A 25,535-nucleotide genomic window follows, 5' to 3' on the forward strand; every position below is an offset into this window, starting at 1 on the left:
ATCTCCCTTTCATACTTGATCCCTACAGTGAAGCTGCACTGCTGAATTTGTGCTATCAAATTCATTTCCATAGCAGCACAGATTTTTGCTGTGGCATCACATAAGTAAAAAGATTTTGACTTCGCTGTGGGGTTAAGCTGCTCTAAAGGAAGAAGGAAGAGAAAATAAAACCTCCTTATGGAGAAAAAGCTGCAAAAGCAATGCATGCGATGGCTTGATCCAACAACTCTGAATTCTGGAAGTATTCTCCTTATTTTAAGTCAGTGGGGCTGCTGAGTAGGGATTTCTTTCATATTAAGTACTAAAGGGTAAGTCCCACAGAGTGATCAAGTTTGTATTTTTTTTTTTTCCTCCTGAAATACTGTCTTTTCCAAAATTTAATTTAGCAGGAGAATTCTTCCTTAAAGCATATATATCTGGATTATTTCACATACAAATACAACACTTGCATGTATGCTCTTTCTGACCACATCCTGAAAAATGCAGCATACAGTATTTGGCAACATACCCATAAGAGTGCTATAGACATAGGCACCTAAAAAAAATAACAGCAGTGGAATGTTTTTGGTTTTGGTTGGTTTTTTTCTTTTTTTTTTTTTTTTTTTTCCTGGCTGGTGTTATCTAAAGATCGTGGTAACAAAGTGTGTGTTTAGAGAAATCTAAACCACCACCAGGAAGAGAGGCAGGAAATGAAATCACTGTAACGAGAACTGTTGCCCGCTGTTCTGCTAAGAAATGAAAGCCGCCTTGACGATGGGTGCAGTGGACTAATGTTGGTCAGTCTCCTGGAAAACGGAATTATGCATAGCTGGTAAACTCTGATAAAATAAAGACCAAAGTCAGTCAGTGACAGGCAAATACCAATTGTAGTCTAAAGATTAGCAGGCTCAATTTTAAACTTACAATGCTTAAAATTCTTCTACTGCTGTTTTCTAAATGTGCTATTTTAGCAGTGCATGATTTTTTTTTTAAGGGGGGGACCAGCCTTCTAATCCTTCTAGTCAGAATCCCATTCTATGCAAAATCATTGTCATAACACCTACAGCTAGTCTAAATAGATATTGAATCTGAAATACAATTTTAAAAATTATTATTTTTGAATCATGCATTTGATTTTCATATTAGAAGTGGGTTCTCAGGACAGCCAGATAGAAGAATGAGTGTTAAGGGCAGATAAAAGGTGTAGAAGTAAAATGGCCCTTTCCTGCCCCCTGCTTCCCCTCTCAAACTCCTACTTCTAACTGGAGCAAGAATATAATTGACAGTGAAAATGGGTGGCGCAGGGATGAGGGTGTTAAGACACCTAGAACTGTTTTTTAACAGTTTGAACCATTCTTGCATTTATAAGATAACATTTTCGAGCTAAAAAGTCTGTTTCTGAATAAAACTACAATGTGTCTGTGCGGAACATAGGTCTGCTTTTTTAAAATAGCCTTAAGAGAGGATTGCTTTGCCTTTAAACAAAAATGTTTCACTGTTTTAATTTAGATAAATAGGAGCATAAAAATAAACAAGATGCATTTTTTTTTTTTTTTAATTAAATGTAACATGGAGCCAGATTATAAAATGAGAAGTCATTGTACCTTGTGAAATCTCATGGATGGCAACCATACCAGGAAACTTTACACGGAAAATGATACATATCTCCTTTGTAAAGCACTTCGCACCACATAGATGGAAAACGGTATGAGAGAGAGGTGTGAACTCTCTATGAGAGAGTGAGTCAGCTAGAGACAGAGTTTCCCTACAGCATTAGCTAGGATCTGACAGATGGTATGAAGAAGATCAGGGCCATGACCCCATGTCACACAGCAGACTTAATTAACATTTCTTTTTTGTTATCCATTACTTTCCCAGACTCCCGACGGGGCATTTAATGTGCATGAAAGGGTAAAATCGAAGCTATGCATATGGAAGAAAGTCCAATATTTTTAGTAATCTGTCTTTGTTATGGAACCACAAATGGAAATAAATGGAGTGTAATTCACAAAACTAAGGAAAGTTGCTTCAACAATGTTACCATGATGGATCATTTACTAAAGAAGACAAATTCATCACTCCTACCCTCAGATTACCAATTTTAGAAACACTTTATTATATTTCTCAATTGCTGTTTAGTTTACTCATACAAAGATTGTATATCTCATGATGATTTAGATTTTGCAGTTGCTGAGTATGAACATTTTCACCAACTCTGCAAGATACAGGAGAGAACAAAGTTCTGAACAGACTTGATTTTGTATGCTGTGACCCTAACTGTAGCCATTTTGTCTATGGCAAATGTGAAAATGGATATCCACATGCTGTATTTCATTTTACTACAGTTTGTATACAAGAAACTGTCAGCAAGCCTGCTGAAAATGGGGAATTAGCCTGGATTTCCAAAGGAACAGAATTCTAAATGAAACAATAATTTGAGGTTTGAGACAAACCTCTCCCATTATACAATTATAATTTAAGCCGGAAAGATGTAATTCTGGAATAGAGAATGGTTGAGACATGCGAGTAGTGTCACTTAGGAGTCACAGGGCCTGTCAAGCGGTACGTGATTTTGATGTCTTGGAATGAGGTGGCCAGGAGTGAGTGTACTTCTGCTTAATAAATCATCAGGTTCATTTAGTCTATTCATTTCACAAATTGTTCTTTTTATTTTTTCATGATAGAATTGTGCCTGTATTTGTATGAATGTATTGCTAGCATGGAAAGAAGCCTTAGTAATGCAAAATAGATATATGAGTTAGGACAGAAAGTTAGCCATCACACACAGAAGGAAGTATACTAGTAGACAGACAAGTAATGATGGGATGTGGGGAAAAAAACAGAACAGATCTGTGTTTATCCAACACAGTTTCTGGGAACAGACTTAGTTTCAACTGTGTTTCTTTTTTTCCCTTTGCTTTTTCTCTAAGTATTTTCTGACCACAGGTCATGTCAGGACCCAGTTGCAGAAATACATTCATGATTATGCAAGCCCCCTGGTATAAATACAAGTTTCAATCTCTGGTTTCTGTTCTTGATGTTTTGTCAAGTTTCGTGTTTCTAAAATCGGGTTAATAACCTTCATTGAGATGTTTCTGTATAGACCAAGTATACATAGAGGGATCTTGTCACTCGTAGCAATATATTTCTAGCAATATGTATCTTTTATTCAGCACTTAGGTGCCGATTTCTTTTCTTTCCATTTACATCCCAAGTACAAAAAAAACCAACCACCTTAGGTGGATTGTCCGGATCCAGTCTGAAGGTCCTTCTAGGATTCTTTGCATTCTAGCCTTGCTTTTTACAGGTTTCTATTTCCTAGACAGTTGAGATTACATGAACAGTGATCTTCAGCTGTGTACCACATCCCATTTACACTGTGTTTAGAAACTGCAAAGTGCTTTGGCTTACACACTGGTCAGTAATGATCTCTGTTTTGCTTTTCTTGTCCTCAGTGTTATTTTCGTTCTTTTCAATGACAAAGTATCCAAGGATGTGTTTAAGCGATTTAGTCTATGATCTGCACAAAGAAGGTGAAAAAGTAAGCACTTTGAGTATAGTCTTATTGCAGAAACAATTTTTCTTTATAGAAATAGAGATAGTATGTCTTAGTAGAAATTAAAATGCTTGAGCAAGAAATTAATACAACTTCAAATCAAACTGCATACCACAGGTTTTAATTGATATTTAATCTATAAAGAACCGAATCTCACATTCACAAATTAGAAGGATTCCCTGAGGGGTCAGTTGGTTAGTGTTAGTATTGTATTGTACACCAACCCGAGTTGGGGTATAGCAAATATTTTGCAAACTTTTTAAAATACAAATATGTGCCAGTCACTCAGCTGGAATATGGATTCTCTTTCATTATTGCAATTCTTTGCTATAGGGCCACCTCAGAGTACTAAGCTATTCATTTCTATAAAAAGTAATTGAATCTATTCAGATTTATGTGGAAGGATGGCTCATATTCATTTAAAAATTTATATTTAGTAAGGACATACAGTTGAGTTACGAAGCAGAATTTAGAATCAAAGTATGTGTGTTAGAGTGGATTGTGGTGATGCTTTTTTACAAGGACTTTCTAGCTCTGACTTCAAAAAAAACAAGACAGGATTTAAAAGAATCAAAAGTCTTGGATAAGAAGATATGGCTTTGTGTTTAAAGACATATAAATAAGCACTGTAGAGTTTTCACCTGCCTGTTAGCAAGAAAAGAAGATAAATAAAGCAAACAAAAAAAAATCCTAAAATGAGATCCAGTGCTGATTCCCATTATGCTTCCTAATGATGCTCATTACAATCCTAACTACATTTTAATGCTGAAAGCTAATGCCTCCATTCATCATTGGAATGAAATACAAATGCTGACAATTGACAAACTTAATAATAAAAAAGTTCGCAGGACTCAAAACTGTCTGTGCATATTTATCAGAAGAAAAGACAAAGCTATGGTGGTTGCAGTTCAGGAATACCTCTCTGGGCAAAAAAATGGAAACAAAACAAAAATCCCAACATGGAAGGGGGGGCGGGGGGGGGAATCAGAGTCAGCCAATGACCACAACAATCAGTATTTACAGCCGCCTTAGTGATAGGTTTTCTTGCTCACATTTTTTGCTCATAAAGCCCTCCTTTGCAAGAAAATACTAAATATGGAGGAAGTAGAGACAGAGGGGAGCAAAACATTTCTGAGTGATTTTGATAAATTAGTTTGAGATGATAAATGTTACCGGCAGTTATGTAAATTATAATCTTTCACATTTATATCTGTCCCATTCAAAAGCATCTGAAAATTATTAATATGCCTACCCAGTTAGCTTCACAAAATTATCAGTTGTCAATGTACACCTACATCTTATGATACATAGTACATCTATAAAATTAATGCTGTAAACTGATCTTAAAGGGAGCAAAGATTGAAATTAATTTCTTTTCTCACACTCCTTGGTTCCAAGGTTTGAAATGCAAACATCCCAAGCGTTTTAATTTATTTTATCATTATTATGCTTTCCTACTTTTTCTGGTTCTTTCACATAATAAAATTTCAATAAATGTGAAGGTCTGTGATAATACTGAATGGTAGATCTTAATAAGTTATTTGGTGCATGGGGAATTTTATCCTGATGGTGACAAAGCTGGATTCTGTTATACTTGAAGTCGAATTCTGTTATACTTGAAGTCTAATTCTTAGTTTTTATATATAATCTGACCCTAAAGCAGAAACTATAGGGATAAGTTTTGTAAAGCTTCTATTACATTGGATGTAAATATACTAATTCTGTCCTTGTAAAGGTGAATGCTAATATAAATCTTCCGTTACATGCATTATTTTAGCAGATATCATACAATGAGAATGTCTTTGAGTATCACTGAAACTGCAGTACTGGTTTTCTGACTCTTTAACATCTGGCCATGCTGAACTGAGCCCATTTTATGGTGGTGAGAGGGAGGGACCCAAGAGTTTCTTTCTAGAAAGTTGTATCGAGTCTCTCTTCTGCCATGTACAACTTTGTTGATTCTTCTCTTTTGGTATCCACGTTCTAGATTATTACATTTATTGTATCAGAAACATATATTCCGTTTCCACTGTGCTCTATTTCAATATTTTTCCATTTTATTTTTTCTTTTTCTCGTTTCACTTTTCTTTTATTGTGCTTTTCCTCTCCACTTTTTTTACTACTTCGCATTCTCCACCTGCCTATTTCCTTCATCCACTTTGGCTTCTTTTAAATAAAACTCTCATGTCCAAGTTTCCTGACCTCAAATTGCAAAAATATCCTCAGTCAAACCTTTCACAGTTCTCTTGATAGGACAATACTCTTTTGGAGGGATTGATGGGGAGGAACATGGGGGCTGTATATCACTGTGCAGACAGGGAAGGCTTTTAGAAATAGGTAAACAGTGCGTGTATATACACATATGATTGATTTTATATAATTTGTGCGAGTGATTCTCTTAGAAGAATTTCTGAAGACAGACAACAAATTATGCCCGTAAAACATTTAGGTTTAGTCTTCCGTTAAAATTATTTCATCATGAAATGAAATTTAAAGCTCACTTCTCTGCTTAATATTTGTCACTTTCCTTTATTTGCAATGCTTTTTGTTGCAAAATCAATTAATTTTTCTTATTTGATGCTACTCTACGCTTCAATTTGTAGTCTGTTAGCAGAAATATAGTCACCATTACTTTTAACCGAATCTTATTGTTTAGTAGCTCTAGGTCTATCTTCACTAAAAAAATAAGTATGAGGTAATGTAATAAATGAAGACTAATTAAGGTTAAAAAAAATACCAAAAAAAGTATATTTCCTTTTCTGCCTGATATGTAGTTGTGGGCCCTCATAAAGAAATACTGGAAAGCTAGATGAATTATTGCTATAATAGAGATTTGGAACTTTTAGCGGAATTACATACCATTTTTGTGTCTGAAAAGGGAACTCCTGAATGATAAAATAGAAAATAAAAAAAGTGTAAATGGAATAAATTCTCCTACTCAACTTTCTTCAAACATGGTACATGCAAAGAACTATGTCTTTTTTTCTAAGTCTGTCATATTTATCTCCTTGAAAATTAACTGTTAAAAAATTCTACCTATAACTATGGGTATATGCTCATATCTACCTAATTTATCTACTTTCTCCTCTTCAATTACTTGCAAAATCTGGGTTGAAAGTGCTGTCATAATCCATTTATCTAGACACGTTTAGTCAAGTGATATATTTGGACTTCAAATAAATGTACTGAATGTGATTGCATGATCTTGCCCTATAGCAGTGTTCTGCAGGCTAGTGAAAATTTTTCCTTATGAATAGAAAGCAACTATAACTTTTGGATTTTGGTAACAATAGCAACTGTCATCAACAGTTGCTGTTTGTTTAGAACTATACTTACATTAGGGTGGAAATCTGAAAATACTCTCTGTTAATCACTATTTCTCTTGTAAATAGTTTCACATAAGAAATAACAAGAATATTCTTGTTCACTTACAGACACGGGACACAGATCTAACTAGACACTTATGGTATCTGAAAAAAATGGAAGTGGGCAAATTTGGGCATTTTTGCTGGTTATCCAAATGTTCAGCAACTGGTAGATCTGATTCAGTTTTCTTCCCAACCAAGATTTGATATACTCACTAACCCCATGTTACTTTAGCAGAGTTTACAAATGGCACACTGTGGGTATGTACGAATCTTGGCGTTCTTGGGAGTTTCCCTTCTGATCAGAGGATCATTAATATTTAAAAATAATGATAATGCAAAATATTGATGGCATAACAGGAAAAGCAAGAACTGAATGGCTCGTGAAAGCTGGCTCTTCCCTTCTAGAGGTAGTCTCTGATAAGTTGTGACTGCTGCAGTGCTACTTGTAAGGGGGATGTCGATGAAAGACAGGTTTTGTTTGGTTTTTTGTTCCCCCCCCCCCCCCCCCCCCCCCCCCGTGATATTGCTGTATCAGCTTTCATGTACAAAAAAAAAGTCACTTGAAATCTAAATGCTAGTACAATTAAAATCACACATATGTACATTCATGTGCATACATGTACCTGTATGGAAGACTTTATTCAAGTTAGCTAGTGCTAAGGAAATGTACAGGAACATGATTCTAACAGAAGAATTGTTTCTAGGTCTCATGTAATAAAAATGAAACTTTACACAGCAAACCAGTCTCTTATACTGCCTCTGATTTCAAGCCAATAAATGTCAAGATCTTTAAAAATGAACTCCTAATAATAAAACAACTTTTAGATTCATCTCGATCCTTTCTATGTGCTCTTACTTGTGAGTCAGAGTGATTGATACTCCAGTTATTTCCTGAAATGTAAATGATTCAGGTAATCCCATTAGGAAAGATATGAAACTGTAAATTTCTTATGAAGTAAAAATTACAGTGCAGTCTGATGTCTGGAGAGCCATTTCACAGCCTCACCAAGGGGAAAAAAAAAAGATAGATAAGCAAGAATATGCAGCATGTGGTTTACAGGCCTGTGCTTGCTCAAGTGATACCAATCACAGTTGATTGAAAGCCAGTGTTTCACATTTGCTATAAATTCTACATTATCTTCTTGTCCAAATTGCTCCCAACTCTTTAGGAATTTTGAGAGTTTTCTTCTGTACCTTGCATTGGATTTGGTGAGAATGCATTCAATCCAAGTCTCACCCAGAAGGCTTTTGATCAGCACGATGACTGTCCATTTTTCCTTTGATTTCTTTACTGTTAGAATACTTTAGACCAAAATTCCTGATCCCCTTATGGTGGTTGTTTACCAGTGAGTATTGTGCTCTCCAGAATTATTACTATAGAAGATACTATTTCACTTCTAGCTTTTAGGATTTCCTTTCACATGTCTTTTCTTCAATGGGAGCCAAGATTGTATTCCTGTCATAAAGGTTATCTTCTTAAGACATGATTGCAGAAATCTATCGTGGTGTTCTATGATCCAGAGCCAGATTTTGTAATGATGTAACTGCCCTTTAAATAGGTAAATTTGCCCATTGGAAGGGAATCCCTTCAGTGGGAGAGATGCAAAAGAATGGAAGGCCATAATACTCATTTGATACAAAGTGAAAGGGAGGAGGGAGAAAACCCAAGTATCAGAGGGGAGAAAAAGGGTAAAGAGGAACTAGATAACATTTATCAGTAATTTATTGCAATTGATTATTGGATGCTGTTTCCCATCTGCTTGGCAAATAGAGAAAGCTAGCCAGAACAAATTGCTTTGTTTCGTATTTGCTAAATGGTAGTCAGGCTTGGTGGCATTTTAAATTGCTCCACACAGAAGCACTAGCACCTTGCCCTCCATAGCTTTCCTTTGCACTTTGCCAGAGGAAAGTATATATGATTAGGGAAGGCATGAGGTCTAGTTGGGACAAGCCATACTGTAATGCTCGTCAGAAGAGATGAGAATGGCACTTTCCAGCAGAGTGCCAAAGACACTCGTGCATGACGGTAACAATTTTTCATTGATTTCCCAGGAAAATTTTCAGGTTTTCTTTGTAAGAGCAGGGTACGCAACACAAAGGAGGAGACCCTACTGTTGTGGAGAATGTTGAATCTGGCAAAGAATTAGCCACTTGGTTACTATGAGCTTTTTTTAACTCCCTGAACAGACTGTGATTGTTTCAATTTGTTAGCAAGTTTTATATTGTGGTGGGAGAGATTGTTTAGGTTTAGGATTGTTTATATCCTTTGCGTAATTACCTTCCAGTTTTTAGGGAAATCTGTAATTTCAGACCTGATACTGTGCTCAAGATGTGCCCTATGACAGAACTGTCCCTGAATTTACTGCAGATTTACAGTTCATTCTCACTGCATTAATTTGGTTTTGTTGCTATGGTCTTGCTCTTTCTTAAAATGTAAAGCTTGCTGAGATAAACTCTTCTTTTCATAAAAGCTAGTCAGCTGAACTTTGGGGATGCAGTACTTAAGAGAGAATGTGATTTAGCCCTGTAGCTGTGTTTATCTTATCTATTTATTTATTTACTAAGACATGGTGCAAGCTTTTCTATTCATTGGATATCTACCAATCCAATAAAGATCAGAGTTCCCTCATGTTTTTTCTCAAACCTGCTTTTAAGCACTTAAGTATGGCTCTTGAGTCCAACCTTCCATTACCCTATGTAAACATGTTTTACATTCTCGCAAACCAGTGTGTTAAGCTCGGCTTTTGAACAAGTTGTGCTTCTTGTCTTCACAACTCCTACCGGATGTAATTTTCAGAACCTCCGTTATCAGATGGTTAATAATCATCTTGTAATCTCTATTTTAAAACTTATGATCTAGATATTATTAAATTTGTTCTTTACTAATGCTGTTTTCTCCTTATCTAGGCTTTCTTTTTCTTTGTGGTATTCATTCATCTAATACAAGTATGGAAAACAGTCATATTTTCTCTTTCTTCTAAGAAGGCTAAACCAATAAAGCTCACGCTTCATTGTTTTCATGCCTTTTATCAGCAGTAAGTCAGTTCTGTCTAGGAGATTGAACTGAAGCCAATTTCAGTAGGAGTTTGGCCCACCTATAGAGTGCAAAGTCAAGCCTAATTGTGTCCTAAAGTCTGCAGTAGCAGAGCACCATCAATAAATTAAGTTACTTTAAGAGGTGTTCAAAGCACAGTTTACACTGCAATTCCTCTGTGTCTGATACATTTAATGATGGACAGATTTAAAAAAAAAAAAAAATTGTATTTAATTCCCATATTAGATACTGATGATCAGAAATTGGTCAAAGTTGTTGTTCTAGATGTTCAAAATTTATCTTTATTGAACACAAGAGTAGTGAACTTGCTCTGCTGAGTTACATACTTCAGTATTTTTCTTCTTAGAAAACAAACTTCATTAGATGACTAGAGATGTCTGTCCTAACAGCAAAACAACCAGCTCAGCCTTCGCATACTGATACATCTCATTTATTCCTGAACAATACTCTTTTGCACAAATGGGCAGTACATATAGCCCTCAATATATCTTTAAATAGAGGAAAATATCTAACATTCACGGTTATTCTTCTGCATTATCTTGCTTTTTGTATATAAAGAAAGGTTCTTTGTTTTCTGATTTTACTTCTTCTGAGGATATTAAACTTTGGGTAAGGGATGCTGTAACTCAGCTTTAATAAGTTACATTAATAAAAAGGAACAACATGTTAATAAAAGTATGTCACATCTTGTGAACAAATTTGAAAACAATACGAAGATCTATCATTTTATCTTTTGACTATAGTCAGTACACTATTGAGTACAACAATTATCTTTGTTCTTGGTTAGAAAAATTAGCATTATGTTCATTGTGACCATAAAAGGGCAGCTTCTAAGGTTGGGTACATTGTAATGCCTGACCACTATTTTTGGATGGTTAAATCAATCACTAGAAAAAACACAGGAAACATCCAAGGCAAAGGCTGTCATCTAATGTAGAGACACATATTGTATTTTCTTTTTCATTGCTTTACCCAACTGCAGAACACAAAATTTTACAGAGTATTTATATTGTTCGGATCTTGCTTTATAAATTGGATATATGAAATTCAAAATAATGCTGAAAGAACTTTGCCAGAATTGATCAAATGTGGTTGAAATGAATTTTTGCCAGCTCTGAAAGCAGGTATCTGCTCCCAGTGTTTTTATGTAAGTCTATCATACTCTAGAGCTAACTTCTTGGGCCGTGAGAATGATCTAAATCATGAATGCTTTCAGTCTCTTCTGCACCAGCAGCAAGGAGGAGGAAAATGTTGATTCCATAATTACCAATACTCAAGCTGTGTTTAAAGGTGCCGAACACTTGAGAGAAGTGTCATACTTGTTTATTGGGTTAGCTGGGCTTTGCGGGGACTCTTGGCTTCTTAACTAATTTCTAACACTTTTCTGTTTTCTTATTTGTTGGTGAGTTCCTGAAGAGGACATGCTCCCTCATTTAGGGGTTATGAGAGCTTGCTACTGGCTGCAGTTGTCTTCTAAGTTTCTGTGCTAGAAATACTGAGATACTTTTTCCTGCTTTAAAGATACTGGTGTACAAGAGAGAATGCAGCCCTTCCTTAGGAATTAAGATTTAGAAATTTATGAATTAAACTTTAAAAAAAATAGGCATTTATAAATGCTGAAGCTGAATTTTTTAAAAGACTTGCTTTCTTGCTCTATGTCTGACTGCCTCTCCTAGAGCAATTCGTAATCATCCGTATAGACTCTGCACCTTTTTCTGTCTCGTCATCACATTCGCTGTTGACATACCATAAAGACCACTCTGTGTATCTATTTTTCACAAAGTACCAGTGTTCAGATCAGTCTGTTTAAATTGTATGTCCTTTAGTAGTCTTTGTGTTCCCTCTTACTGCAGAAAAATAACTCGGCATATAAAAATTGTAATAGACCTGTTCTTACAAAGCATCCTTTAAGCTATAGCTTAGCTATGCTACAGAAAACATTTCTAAACTGTGATTATGTTGGACACTGACTTAAAAAGCCTGTTCTGTGGGTCAGGTGCTGAAGCAGATCCATTTGGTCTGTGAGTTCAGAACAATTCATTGGCTGATGTTCAATGTTTAATCAACCAATTATTGATACTTGGTTATGTTAAGGTTCTTATATTGCAAGTTTTCTTGTGAGTAGACCCTTGCATTCCTACAGGATCCTTTAGATTTCCGTGTGGAAATGTCCATGCGCATCCCTATTCTGCTGTGTGGCAAAGTTTTCAGAGTGGGAATTAGAATAGCTAGCTAAGAAATGAAAATTCAAAAAATATTTCTAAGTCAGCTTACTCTTCTCGAGACTCCTCACTGATTGTCTACTACAGACTTTATTTATTTGTTTTCAGTGTTGCTGTCTGTTTCCTTCTTGTGAGGACTGTGAATTATGGAGTAGTAAATAGGCATTTGCATTCTTTCCTGAATCTGAAGTGATCATAAATCAACACTACTTTGCTACATGCTTTTGTTTCTTTGATTGTATTCATAATTGCTATAACCTTGATGAAGAAATTCCTCTCTTCAAACAAACAAAATGCATCCTTACATTAAAAAGTGTGTGTGTGTATGTATATATATATATATAGTATAGTACCATCTTTTCCTGGGTTTAGTGGATATGCATAGTACATTTTTCGAAGTCTCTTGCCTCACATCCTTGCTATTGATAAGCAGAGTGTGTACTTACCTTCTATAATGTAATTTCTTTTTACTCCTTTGCCTCTCTGCTTTCTCTCTCACCCCAAAAAGTCCATAGCATCCTTTGATTCCGGTACATTATGCATTTTTTTTACCACATAGATGGAAAATGGGGGAAAAAACGTGCTTAATATTTAGCTACTTCAATTTGTTCCAGTGCTCATAATATTTATGTTTGTGACTTTTCTGGATGGTAGATGGGTTTATACATAATCATTTTTAAGGAGAATCTCCATGTTTTGAACTTTTAAAAATCCATTTAATATTTTAAAGTTCAATTTCTAAGTCAACTCACTATTTGTAAAGCAGTTCAATTTTGAAATAGGTTCAACATTCAAACCTCTGCACATTGGTTCCACTTCAGTGTGCCACAGAGACCTAATCCTCACAAAAAAATGCTATTTGATCCCAGGAAGAAAAAAAGATAATGGATTGACCCTCTGCGTGAAACCATAAAACAGAGCTCTGGGTTGCTGCCATTCAAATGAATAGAAACCGGCAGCAGTTCTAACACCTTTCCAGTTTCAATTTTATTGCATCTGCAGGCATCATGCTGGAATGGTAAACATTTTAATGGTCAGACTCTGTCCACTTATACCATTACTATTTCCCTATTATCTCCTATTTTTTGTGTGAAGCAGAAAGGAAAAGGTGACAGATTGCTGCGAATGAAATGAATGGAGATGCCATTTGCATTCATTTCAGTTGAAGCAAATCCCCTTCTTTCCCATTTCTTTGTTGTCCTTCAGAGAGATCTCTTACAGCTTCTGAAAATCCATGAGCCAGGCACTACATTTGGATAATGCAGCTGAAACCCCATGCATCAGTCTATCATCAATGTGATAATGCTAAACCTCTTTTTATATAGAGTCCATCATTTCTTTTTAAAATCTAATTGATTCAGATTAATAGAAAGATTTCAGCTACACATGCTCTGAAAAGCTTTTTTAACAATTTTTTTTAAACAAGGATAGCTCACTAAAGAACCCAGAGCACAGAAAACCCACGTAAAAGCTGATCAGCTTATATACTTGTACCTTTTTTATTTCAAATAAGCTTAACTGAGACACTCTCCTGGGTTGTCCTTGTTCAAAGATGAACTCGCATATTTCCATTTCTTTGGCTAAGACACAAATTGTGGGTGTCTTTATCTTTAAACTTAAAGCACGTGGTATGCATTCTTAATGTACTCTTTCTCAATGCTGAATCATTTTAGAAACACTCCCCTTACTGGGCTTCCTGTCTCCTATACTAGGACTTCTCTCTTTTTGCTCCCGTTTGCCTCTGAGGTTTGGGGAAGTAAGCAAGCGGCGTCTTTAAAACCAGAATCATCAGTTAAGAAAACAAGTGTGTTTGGAGTAAATTGTTATACCTGAGAATTTCTTGTCCACTGATAGCTTCTTTGCCTCTACAAAAGAGACCCCAGCCATGGCTGATACTCAGGCCTACAAGTGAAGGAGAAATAAGAAAAGACGATTACAGTGGGTGCATTATAGCATTGGCTGTGTAATCTTGAGATTCAGTCAATTAAACTGAGGAATAAGTTTTTGCATTTAAAGTAGAGTCAGCATTTCTAGGCTCAGATGGGAGGGGGGAGAGGGGGGAAGAAGGTTTTTTAGCTCAATACTGTTCATTGCCTCAAATAGGTACCACCTGAAATGACTTGTTGCCAGAGGGTATGGAATGAGTGTGTGCATGTGAGCAAGTGGGGATGTGTAGTCTGTAGTCATAGTCATGCTATAACCACAGCTAAAGGCCTGCTTTGCAATGCTGATTCACTACAAAATAAAAAGATACTACTAATTGCAATGTGCAAAGAGTAACTGAGGGAGAATTCTGATGCGCTTGCTTTCTTCCTATGGTCTTGTGGAGATGGTTAGACTTAATAGCAATTTCTTCTGTACCACATGTACATAAGAACACAAAAATATTACCTATCAAAAAAGTTCTGTAGAACCATAAAATTAAGTTCCAGTAAAAAAAACATCCCAGACGAAGACATCTGAATTGCCACAGACCAGTAGCTAATACGTTTTCATGTTAACATGTTTTGACAAATAATGCATTTTCTGACAAAAAAAGTTTAAAAAAAAAAAATTCCAGGCAGCTTTATGAGACAGTAGTGTGTGCTCCTCTCCAAATGCATCTTTGTTCCTACATCTGTGATCTTGAAAGGGCTAATACCACCACCATGGACCTGAGAGGTCGAGCATCCTTCTCTGATCTTACAGACACTAACAATCTTGTAGAGCAAGGGTTTAGTCATGAGAAGAGGTGAGTTACAAAGAAGCATCTGTGCAGTTTTCTAATTGTAACTACCTCTCATTTTAAACAAATGGCAGTAAAGTATTTCAGTGATGAATATTTTTTTTTTAGCAACAGCTGCGTTAAAAATACTTTCTTCCTTGCTCAATGCTCCTAGTATTCATTATGTAGACTGGCTATGTGTTGGACGTCCCGTGGCTCTCCCAGCGACCCTAGTCCAAGCCCCAGTGTATGGGACCTCAAGCACATAGGCAGCACTGGAGGGAGAGATGGTACGTGGCCTGGACCTGCACCTATACAGAAAGAGTGTGTGCTAGGCAGGCACCTGGTCCTAATTGCTGGAGAAGGGTATAGGTACACCTATTCCAGTACAAACTTTGACAATGCGTGTAATACAAACCAAAATAGTCTTATGATCTGCCTTTATATATCGAGACACATACTGTAGCCATGTGTGCATAATTCCTTGTACAGCTCATCTTTTGCGTGTGAAACTCAGTTGTAACATGTTTTATGATATCCTAGAGATATAAATCTCCTACCTTCACATAATTCCTGAACGTGTGACAGAAATGAAGGCACAGATCCAGGTAAAGGTTCTTTATAAACCAAATGCCAACCCAGTGATAAGCACTCCACATTTCCTTGTGGTATATGTATTAAGCTTTCTGGGAAAGAGAAGCTTTAAAAAAAAAAAAAAAATCATCACATAACATCCTAAGAAACAGCATTTATTGTCTCATAGGCATGGAAAAGCCTCAATCCACAGCAAATTTCATAGCATTTGAAAACTAACCATAGTTTCAAGCCAGACAGTTCCATCTGAATGTCCTCCAAGGTTGTTATAATTCTGATATGAATTTGGATTCAAATGCTGTGGCTGGCTCATACGAAATTAAATACAAACACAGATCCAAGCACTCCTAGCTTTGCCAAAGTATCCAGATTTGGTTTGAATTCACTAGTTTGATCTTTATTCTTAAGTTGATCTTTTTTTTTTTTTAAACCAGAATTTGTCTTTTTCACTTATGATAACAATATTAAAGTGTGCTAGAAAAGATGAATTTTCCCCCCATGCACTCTATAAAATGTGCTATGAGCCTGTTTGCCACTTTCACATTACATGAACAATTTTTTGCAATTTCATGCAATTAGAGCTACACTTCTAATCAATCAACTTGCAGAAGGAGAACCATTTTTATGTCACTGTGCTCACTTGAGTATTTAGTTTGGTTACTAAAGGTGGTTCTTTAGTAACTTGAGATGGCATATAAATTGCAATTAATATTCACAAAGTAAAATATATAGGGTTTCTCCTTTTCAGCCTTTAAAGGAGGAACATTCAAACAAGCATACTGGGGGTGTGTGTAGGGAAAAAGCCTTGATGACTTCAAAAATTGTTCCTTCAGAGAAGTTCATGTGTATGTATGCGTGCAGGGTGAAAACTAGTTTTCTCCTTGTTACCTAGTGATTGCAGAGGACTTGCTACCTCTGCAGGTCACACATTCAGGTTCAGATGAAATACCAAGTCACAGAAAATCTTCATCAGATTTCTCTGATGTTTATGGAGATTTTTCTATGTCTTTTCCTGTTACTTCCCAAGCTTGTTCTGTCCTTTCTGCCATGAGAAATAGTCACTATCCATGTTAGGTAAGTTGACTAGCTGTGGAGGAAGCCTCAAGCTGGCTCATGTATGCTGAAGGTTTATAAATAATTTTCATTCTGTCTAGTGTTTCCCCCAATTTTTTTTTTTACTTTTGTTGAACCAAGGTATAGATATTGTGCTGATTACAAGGTAGGAAAGAAAGAATGCAGTTACAGTGGAAATTACTGTCACAGGATGTGGTGCAGGTATTGATGCCAGAAGAGGAGCAGAAAAATTCAAGAGTTTTAAGTCTATAATAGGTTGTAAAATACAACTGTTTGAATGCAATGTCTGGCTCTGGAATCATTAGTGTCTTTGCAGTCATGGAGTTTCACGGTACTGCTATATACACCCTAGTTGCCTGTATCTTATAACTGCCGGGGCAAGCTGGTACGATAGTCTGACTTTTGGTCTGATCTGCAAAAGTTTCGTCTGTCCCTGCTGGACTCTGTCCCCTCCCGCTTTATTCCCCTGTGCTCCTGGGAAACTTCTGCTCTTAGCAGAAGCTCTGAACCTGACTCCGTAGGGCCAGCCCTGACCTGCAAGCCTATTTCAACACAGTCAGCAGCATGCTGCTTTGAGTGTGAATCCATCTGTTCCTGGTTCTGTTTTCCACACCCCCGTGATATCTCTTAAGTGTTCCTTCAGCGTGTCCTTTGAAAGATTCTCCTGATTCCCGCTCAGATTTTCTAAGGATAGTTCACAGTAGATCGCATCTCAGATAACTTTTCTTTGCTCCTTCAATATCTTGTGAATCTACAAGCATAACCTTGGCTTTTAGATGATATTCCTCCTAACTTTTGCCTTGAAGAAGCTCCTGTAAACATGTACAAAGCCTCCCTGTTATCTTTCTCCATTGTCTTTTATTTTACTTAAATTGCAAAACCTTTACTGTTCAAGTCACTTTTATATTTCCTGCTTTTGCATAGCATAAGTGATGTGTAAGGCCTCTAGTACCTTGTCATGGTAACGGTGATTAAACAGCAGCAGCACCAAGATGCCTAATGTACAAAAAGTTTTGTATGTCAAACATAGAAGGGGAAGGTCAGAACTAATTGTTTTGTTTTTTTTAATGCTCCTGACAGAGAAGCTCAACATCCAGTGTGAATTTTGTTTTGGCTTTAAGAGATGTGAGGGATGCAACTTTTTTATTTGTTTGTTTATATGTTACTTTAGAGGCTGTGTCTGGAATGAAGACGAAGGAGGTTGTAGAAGGAGTGAAGACAGCTGTGTCCACACAGGTAGACTTCAGAAGTAGTCCAGGGACGTTTTTTCCTTAGGGATCTAGAGGCAGTTGTGTGGACACTGTTGCAATCTATAAAGTTAAAGCTGCAACCCATTAAAAGTTGCTTCAGTAAGAACAATTATAAGGAAAGAATCAGCAGGGATTGTGTTTAAACCCACTAGTTTCTTATTCAGGAGATCTGAGTTTTTCCATTTAAGAAGTTTCTTGTTCTAGTATATTAATTTGTAATTTAAACTATCAGCAAAAATGTAACAGAAGTTACTTTTCTCATATACTCATACTGCATACGCAGCCTTCTCTAGGAAATAAGGACGGCAGGGGTTGCGTAAAATTTTCTTCTGTATTTGTTGCATAATTTAGAAAATCCTAGTAATCCAAAACCTAAGCACTTTTGTGAACTACTATGAACTACCCTTCCTGGAGAGGAACACTTTCTGTGTTTCAGTAACAGGCAGAAAATAAGTTTATGAAGTAACTGAAGATACAATCGTAACTTAAGAGCAAATTCCAACAAAGGTCCCGAATAGAGCATTCCGTGTTCTCCAGCGAGTGCCACCTCCCTTACTACCTTGTTTGCACTTAGAGTTGCTTTATGTGTGCCTGACAATAGGACCTGCAATTGAAAGCAGACAGCAAGACAAGCATGACCAATAACGCTTTGCCACTTTACCAATACTTTAATAAACTTGGAAGATCAATTCAATTTCTAGCTTTTCTCAGAGAAGTGTTGCCCAACAAGATACAGAATGATGAATGCTGATCTCTTAAAACCACTAAAGTATAAAGCGTTACAAAAGGTTTTTTTAATACAACCGTGTGATAAAGCAGGCTTCTGTTGATGAATCACAGTGATGTGGCTGTCCTAACGCTTATCTAAAACAGTGAAAAATGAAGTCATTAGTAAAAATAAAATGCAAATATTACTGAATGCTGGAACATTTTTCTTCCCATATTTCAGGCTGGATTTCCAGCTCCCTGTGTGACATTTACATGCACCAAGATGAAAATAAGATGCGTAAACCTAGTTTCTCCCCGTACCCCAGTAAAAATGAATTGGTGAACCAAGAAAGCTGAAATGCCACCTGCTTTTAAACTTAGGCTACCTTACAGGATAAGCGAGTAGGATGAGTATCACGTATGAAGTATGAAAAGAACATTGCAGCTACAATCCATAGGCCACTTGCTGTCTTTGAACATGTAAGGATGGAGCAAGGAAACATAAAGGGAGAAATCTTGCTGCTCCATTGCCAGCCTAAGACTAATATGATAATATCTCACAAATGTTGAAGTTAGGCTGTTAAGATGCAGCACACTAATTCTGCATGTTATGCCCAGTTCACAAGCCTGTATTCAAATCCTACTTAGGCCCTTAATTTGTCCCTGACACTGGTTATTTCAGGATTGCTCTAGGGATGCAAGTTTGGTTCTGGTTTTACAGGCAGTAAACTATTCCTCTCTCCTGGTAGAAGAGGAGGAGGCAAGAGCTGTGGACTCTTTCTATGGTGTTTTCTTTCTCTTCATTCCTCTGAAGTAGGTTCACCCCTCAAATGAGTGATGTTGCTGTTAGCCATTCTCTGAGCAGCTGCTACAGACAGGACAGAAAGAGAGCAGCTCTGTTCAGCTGCAGTTTGTCATTGGCTGAAGATACCTACAGTTGATCAATACAGTCTGTTCTTAAGAATATTCTTAGATTCCACACCCCCCCTCACCCCCCCCCCACCCCCCAGTATTAGTCTGGTAAGAGCTTAATATAGTCTGATCTCATTTCAGACTACAGAAATGTCTTTATGCCTCTAGCTTGCACGAAGCCTTCAGGCGTTAGGAGCTTCCAGCCAGAACAAAACTCTAAAGTGTAGTTATCAGTGGAGATATTATGGAAGTGTCTCATTTGTCTTTTGCTTTCCATGCCACCTTCTCGCAAGATATCGACTTTTAAGATGAATTTTTGATCTTTGCCCACAAGTTGTCTTTTGGTAATCTGGGTTACCAACAAGTGGCTTATCAAAAGCTTAAAGAGGATGGTTCCCCAACTTCATTGCCAAACCACCACTTTCCTTTGAGAGTGTATTTCATCTGTGTAAGTATTGATAATGGTCTGAGTATGTACAATAAATTTTTCTCAGCCTTTTTATCTGCTGTTACCGACAGAAGGCGTATTTCTTTGATGTGACGTAACTAAGTAGTAAGTAGTATTGTGTGTATTAAAAAAATTTCCAAAGACATAAGCCCAAAGCAGACTACTGAAAGAACACACTTCACTGTGCGTGTTTCTTTGTTCTGAAACAGGAGAAAAGAAAAAAACATGATAGATGAAAATAACATTATTATATGTTGCAGGGGGCAGTGCTCAGGTGACAATGTTAATAAACACAACATTCATAAACACAAATCTGTACATTTAAAAAATAGAAAATAATGCATAAGTTATTGTCTTATGGAGGGAAAAATACGTACAAGTCATTGAGAGACAACAGAATTTTATTTTTCTTCATTGCAAGTTAACTGAGGTTTGTTTTTTTTATTTGTACAATTCATGCTGTTCCTATCAGAGCATACTGGTTCTGAAGAACGACCTTGTTCGAGAGGCCAAAGAGCATTGTTTTCCAATACAGGAAGTCAATGCAGCGTGAATGTGGCTAGCTATATCGCACAGGGTCAAATGCATCCGAGAGCTCCACGTATTGTTGTATAGTGCAGTGGGGTAGGTTTAGCATTGCCAGCTTTGCAGGCACAGAACCAGAAGTCTGAGGTACCGGTGGGTTTGTTCATGAATACCCCTAATTATGTTGAAGACTAAGGTGGGACTTTGAGATGGATTTGTAAGATCATGGGATAGATAGTTCAGGTTGGAAGGGACCTCAGGAGGTCTCTAGTCCTTCCTCAGAGCAGAATCAACTGTGAAATCAGACCAGGTTGCTCTGGGGTTTAACCAGTGAGGTCTTGAAAGCTCCGAGGATGGAGACAACCTCTCTGGGCAACCAGTTAAGATTATCCTGGAAGGAACATTTGATTTCCAAATTTGATCCACCAGTGCAATCTTAAATTAAACATTTATTTAGTCTTAGTTATTTTACAGAATTTCTGTTTGTGATAAGTGGCAATTATGCCCCTATTTATAAGCAACCAGGTTATGCAAGTCTTCCTCAGCACTTAGCTAAAACTGATTGATGAGCAAAAAAAAAAACTGCTGAGGACAAGACATTGGAAAGGGTGTGTATTAGAAATGGATGTAGTGCTGCCCCCATGGACTGGAGCATCATCTTTCTGGTCCTTGGGTGATACTACTGAAATTCAGGGGACTTGGTCCCGAATGACGATATGCCAGAGAGATCATTTTAATTTGGTTTGCTAGACTAGCCTTCACACTAGTGTGTGTGAATGGAGGAATTAGAAATTTTTTTTTTTTCTTTTAAAGAGAGACACTGCATTTGACATCAAATACTTTTTGACTACAGGGAAACAAGGAGCCTCTTCACCATTCATAATGTGTCTCTGAAATATCAATACAATATTATTTATCCTGGTAATAATAATTGTTAGCTTAATCCAGGATTAAATACCCATTTAATCTTACTTCATCAAACATTCGGAGTAAGCTGTTTTCCTCTCCAAAATGTAAAAATAAAGAAATTAGCTAAATATAGGGAAAGATCAGAAAAGAAACTAGACTTCCTTTGTAAAATCTTTGTTAGTGAAGTCTCTCAAACATAAATGGCTATAAGACCAACGTCTTGCAGTACCTGATAATTAGATAGTATTAGTTGAAAAGTTACCTGTTTAACAACATTTAAAAGCCACTTCAGTATAAACATAATTTAAGTAGAAAGATTTCACCAGCTAAAAATGTTGCATACAATTACTTTATTTTCTTCTGAGAGAGAAAAAAAGTAGTATTCTCACTTTGGTTAAATAATTATTCTTAGATTTCTGTGAGAGACGGGGCCTTATTGCCGCAACCACCCTCATCTAAAATACGCATATGCTTTATCAGAGTAAGAAAGTATTTTTGCAGATTAGATGATCCATCAAACAGACGATGCAGAGCTGGAATGGTACAAGTTTATCATCCAAAAGTCAAATTTGTGATAGAAGGCTTCACACCTACATCGTTTCCTTCACTGCACCCAAACTCCATTTGATGAGACTGACTTACGGTCTACATTGCTACTTTTTCCTGAATTGCATTGTCTTTCCAAAGCCGCGAGATTGATTAATAATGCACACACAGTACTTTGCTCATCCGAGCAGCAATGAGGTAACTGAAAAATGTTGCCAAGCATGGTAGAATCTGCAAAGTTTTATCCAATAATATATATAAGCACAGATATGCTATTGTAAAAAAAAAAAAAGTGAATACTGTTCTGGAGTTCCAAACATTGGGTTTTGACTTCTGGAGCAAATGAGAAGTCCTCAACTGTTAATACAAAGTATTTGTGTACTTGGTGAATACAGTAAGTGAATTGGAACAAAATTGTTTGCTTTTCCTTATACCATTCGTTCAGCTGAATGTTTTTGTATGCATAGAGGGGACATGATTTTAATATGGGGATAGTGCTAATTATAAGCCTTTTTGGAGAATTTTTTTCTGTGCTTAGTATGCATTATTTTTACAATATTGAACTTGTTATTTGGGACACAGAGCACAGTTTGCTTAGCACAAAGGTCTTGTTTCTAGTAGCATGCAGAGGAGATTTGGGCAGAGATAAAATGCAATCACGGTGAAAAGTCCCATCTCTCTATAATATATCTCGGTTAACAGCAGGGAGTCACAGTAGTTGAAGTAATTAGATAAGGCTTTGTTCCTTTCACCTGATGGAGAAGCCATGTGGTGGTGAAATACAAAAGAAAATTGCTAGACCATAGGTATTGCAGTTCTCTATTTCCACTGGGGTTATTTTCTTCTGTAAAATGCATACTGCAGAATATTGATACCTATAACAAGGAATATTTATACTTTCTTAGGTCAAAACTATGGGTACCCATTTGAACGTAAGCCTACGTCATTATTGGCAAGTAAGAAAGAAAATATACAAAAGTATGCTGCTTTCTGTAGGCAGACTTTGCCAGTTTTCAAAGCAAAAGTCAAAATTCATCGTTTCCCAGTAGATTGAGGATTGATTTGTACCAAGACATTTTTGCAGCAAATCTTTGTTTATGAGTTAACAAAAAGTCCGTGTAAATCAAAGCAAACATTTAAAAAATAAGCCAATTATAAATCAAATAGAATTTCTCACAACTCAAATTGTTACACTAAAAAGTAAAGGAATAGAAACAAAAAAAAAACCGAAGGGAATTGGGTGATGTTATCTTTTGTGTTGCAGCTTCATCAGTGAAAGAAGATTCTGTCTCCCAAGCTAGCTGATTTAAGTGGAGCTTCACTCACAGATATCCTGTATGTTCTGACCCAGAGGAGACAAAGTCTCTAAGTCAAGGAATTATAAAAAAACTTAACAAGGTCTAAAGAGAATACAGTAATCAGTACTTGAGATGAGGAAGAAAGGCAAGAAATTATTATGTGCCCCACTGTCAAGCAGATAAATTGAAATAACAGCAGCAGCAACAACAATAAAAATTAAAACTATTATTATTATATATATGGTTGTAAAGTCTTAGGCTCCAAAGAAAAGCAGGAAAGCAAATAAGTGACAGCAAGGAAAGTCAAAGTCATGACGTTTCTCATATGATAATATCAGCTCTGTGCAGCTGCTTGAAAAATTTGCATGTAATATCAAGAGAAGAACATCTGCTGCTCAGTATGCAGCAGACCACCAAAGCTGCTGTAGAGAAGAGGTGGGAGGAATGGATGGATAGGAACTAGATCATGATAAGCAGAACAAGTGGTGGCATCCCACTGAATGGCATGACCTCTATTATCACTTTCTAAGTCATTTACTCCCACTTCTCAACTGGGGGCTAGCATTCATGATGATAGAGGTAGCTGCCATAGGCAAGTTAACCTGCTAGTAAATTTGTTAACATGGGATAATTTTTATTGAACGAGTGCTTTCCAGAACATGTAAAATACGTAATTTCAAAGCAACAAAAATCCTTGATAGGAACTTGTGAACACATTGCCTGACACCAGCTTCCAACAGGTACACAACTAATGTGGAGAAGCGAGAAGGTAAAAGACTGTCAGATGCAAGTGTGGAGAAGAATGATGATACCAGAGCAAATGTAGAAGGATCCATTTGTGACTAATCACATGTAATGGGAGAGATGGGAGTTAGATGTATAAAAAGCTATTGCTTCAGGCATGTGTTTTTCACTATCCTAAGGGGCTTTTTATTTTTTTTTTATTTCTGTTTAGCTCAGTAAATTCTTTCACTTTTAATGGTTCACTACACTGAACAGCAAGAAATTATAGGATAGAGTTTTCAAATGAAGTTACTACCTGTACAAAGCAAAGAAAAACACGTGGGCTTTCCTTTCTGAGGATCTTGGTAATTCAGAAATTCGGTATTAAGAGTATGTAAATTATTATTTACAATTTGTGTTTTATTTCGTATGTATATATACACAGGCATGCACTGTTAGAAAACCTTTCTTTTTAAGAGTAATATGCTACGTTTATTTTTATTTCCATTACTTTCACATGCTAAGAGTACTTCTTGTCTTTCTCTAACATTCTATGCCATCCATATTAAAGGCAAAATAGTATTTCTGATCATTTCGGGAACCCATTTAAAATGCAGCACTGCTCAAAAGATGTTTTAAGATGGGCTATATTTGGTTTGAGTGGAACACAATTATCTAATAATCTAATAATAATTTAAAAATCTGTGATACCATCTGTGCAAAAGCCCTGATAGAGGCTCTGCTTTAGCACAGTACGGCTTGCCTATAACATAATTTGGTATCTTTAGCGGGCAGATGTTTTTACTAGCTTTACTATCAAAATAATCTTTCTTTCTCCTCCATATTATATGCACAGAGGTCCATTTCTGGGGAAAAAAAAAGTAATGAAGACTATTACTTTTATGAAAAGGCATTGTACTTGCTGCATGCAACAATTCTAAATAATAGGTTCGGTAGAAATAGTGAACCAAATTTTCAGTATATTTTGGAGAATTTTGTCAGGTACAACATTATGAAATGCCCAACATGGTTATTAGTTATAGAGGGATCTAAGACTTTTGCTTATTTAATCAGTAAACAGAAATATTTAGAAAAAGATTGTTGTAATTTTGTGAGTCACTTCCACTGAGCTATTTTTTGCAGAAATTATTTTGTGATTTTGAACAACGAACAAAACTGTTCAAAGCCTGTTACCTCTTCTGGCACACACCTATGAGCCTGTGAGTGCAAGCCTGTGTGAAGTTAGGGTGCTAGCTGCCACGTAAACATAGAGAGAGATCATACAGCGATTCAGCTTATTCTAGAAATAACAGCTACGTAATACCGTGGATTTATAGAAATACATTCACCATTCTAGTTAAACCTAAATAAAATCTCTGATCTGAAAACTGCAATTCACTTTGCCTGCAGGGATTGAGGAATGAATGGTAACATGAACAGAAAGGGGGGAATGAGATCCTGAGGATGCTGCCTTATGCAATTCTACCACCTGCACATTCACAGACAGTTTTTGCTTGGCCAGCTGGGGACTTTTGTTCAGAAAACTCCTGTCGAATACTTCTTTTCTTTGTATTCTCTTAGTTTGTCAGCACGCTATAGGAGAACTTGAAAGATGGGTGAATTTCCAAGTCGTCGTGGCCTGATGAGTGAGTTGGGAAATAGAA

This window comes from Platalea leucorodia (assembly GCF_965183815.1).
Source record: "Platalea leucorodia genome assembly, chromosome: 6".
Taxonomy (NCBI): Eukaryota; Metazoa; Chordata; class Aves; order Pelecaniformes; family Threskiornithidae; genus Platalea; species Platalea leucorodia.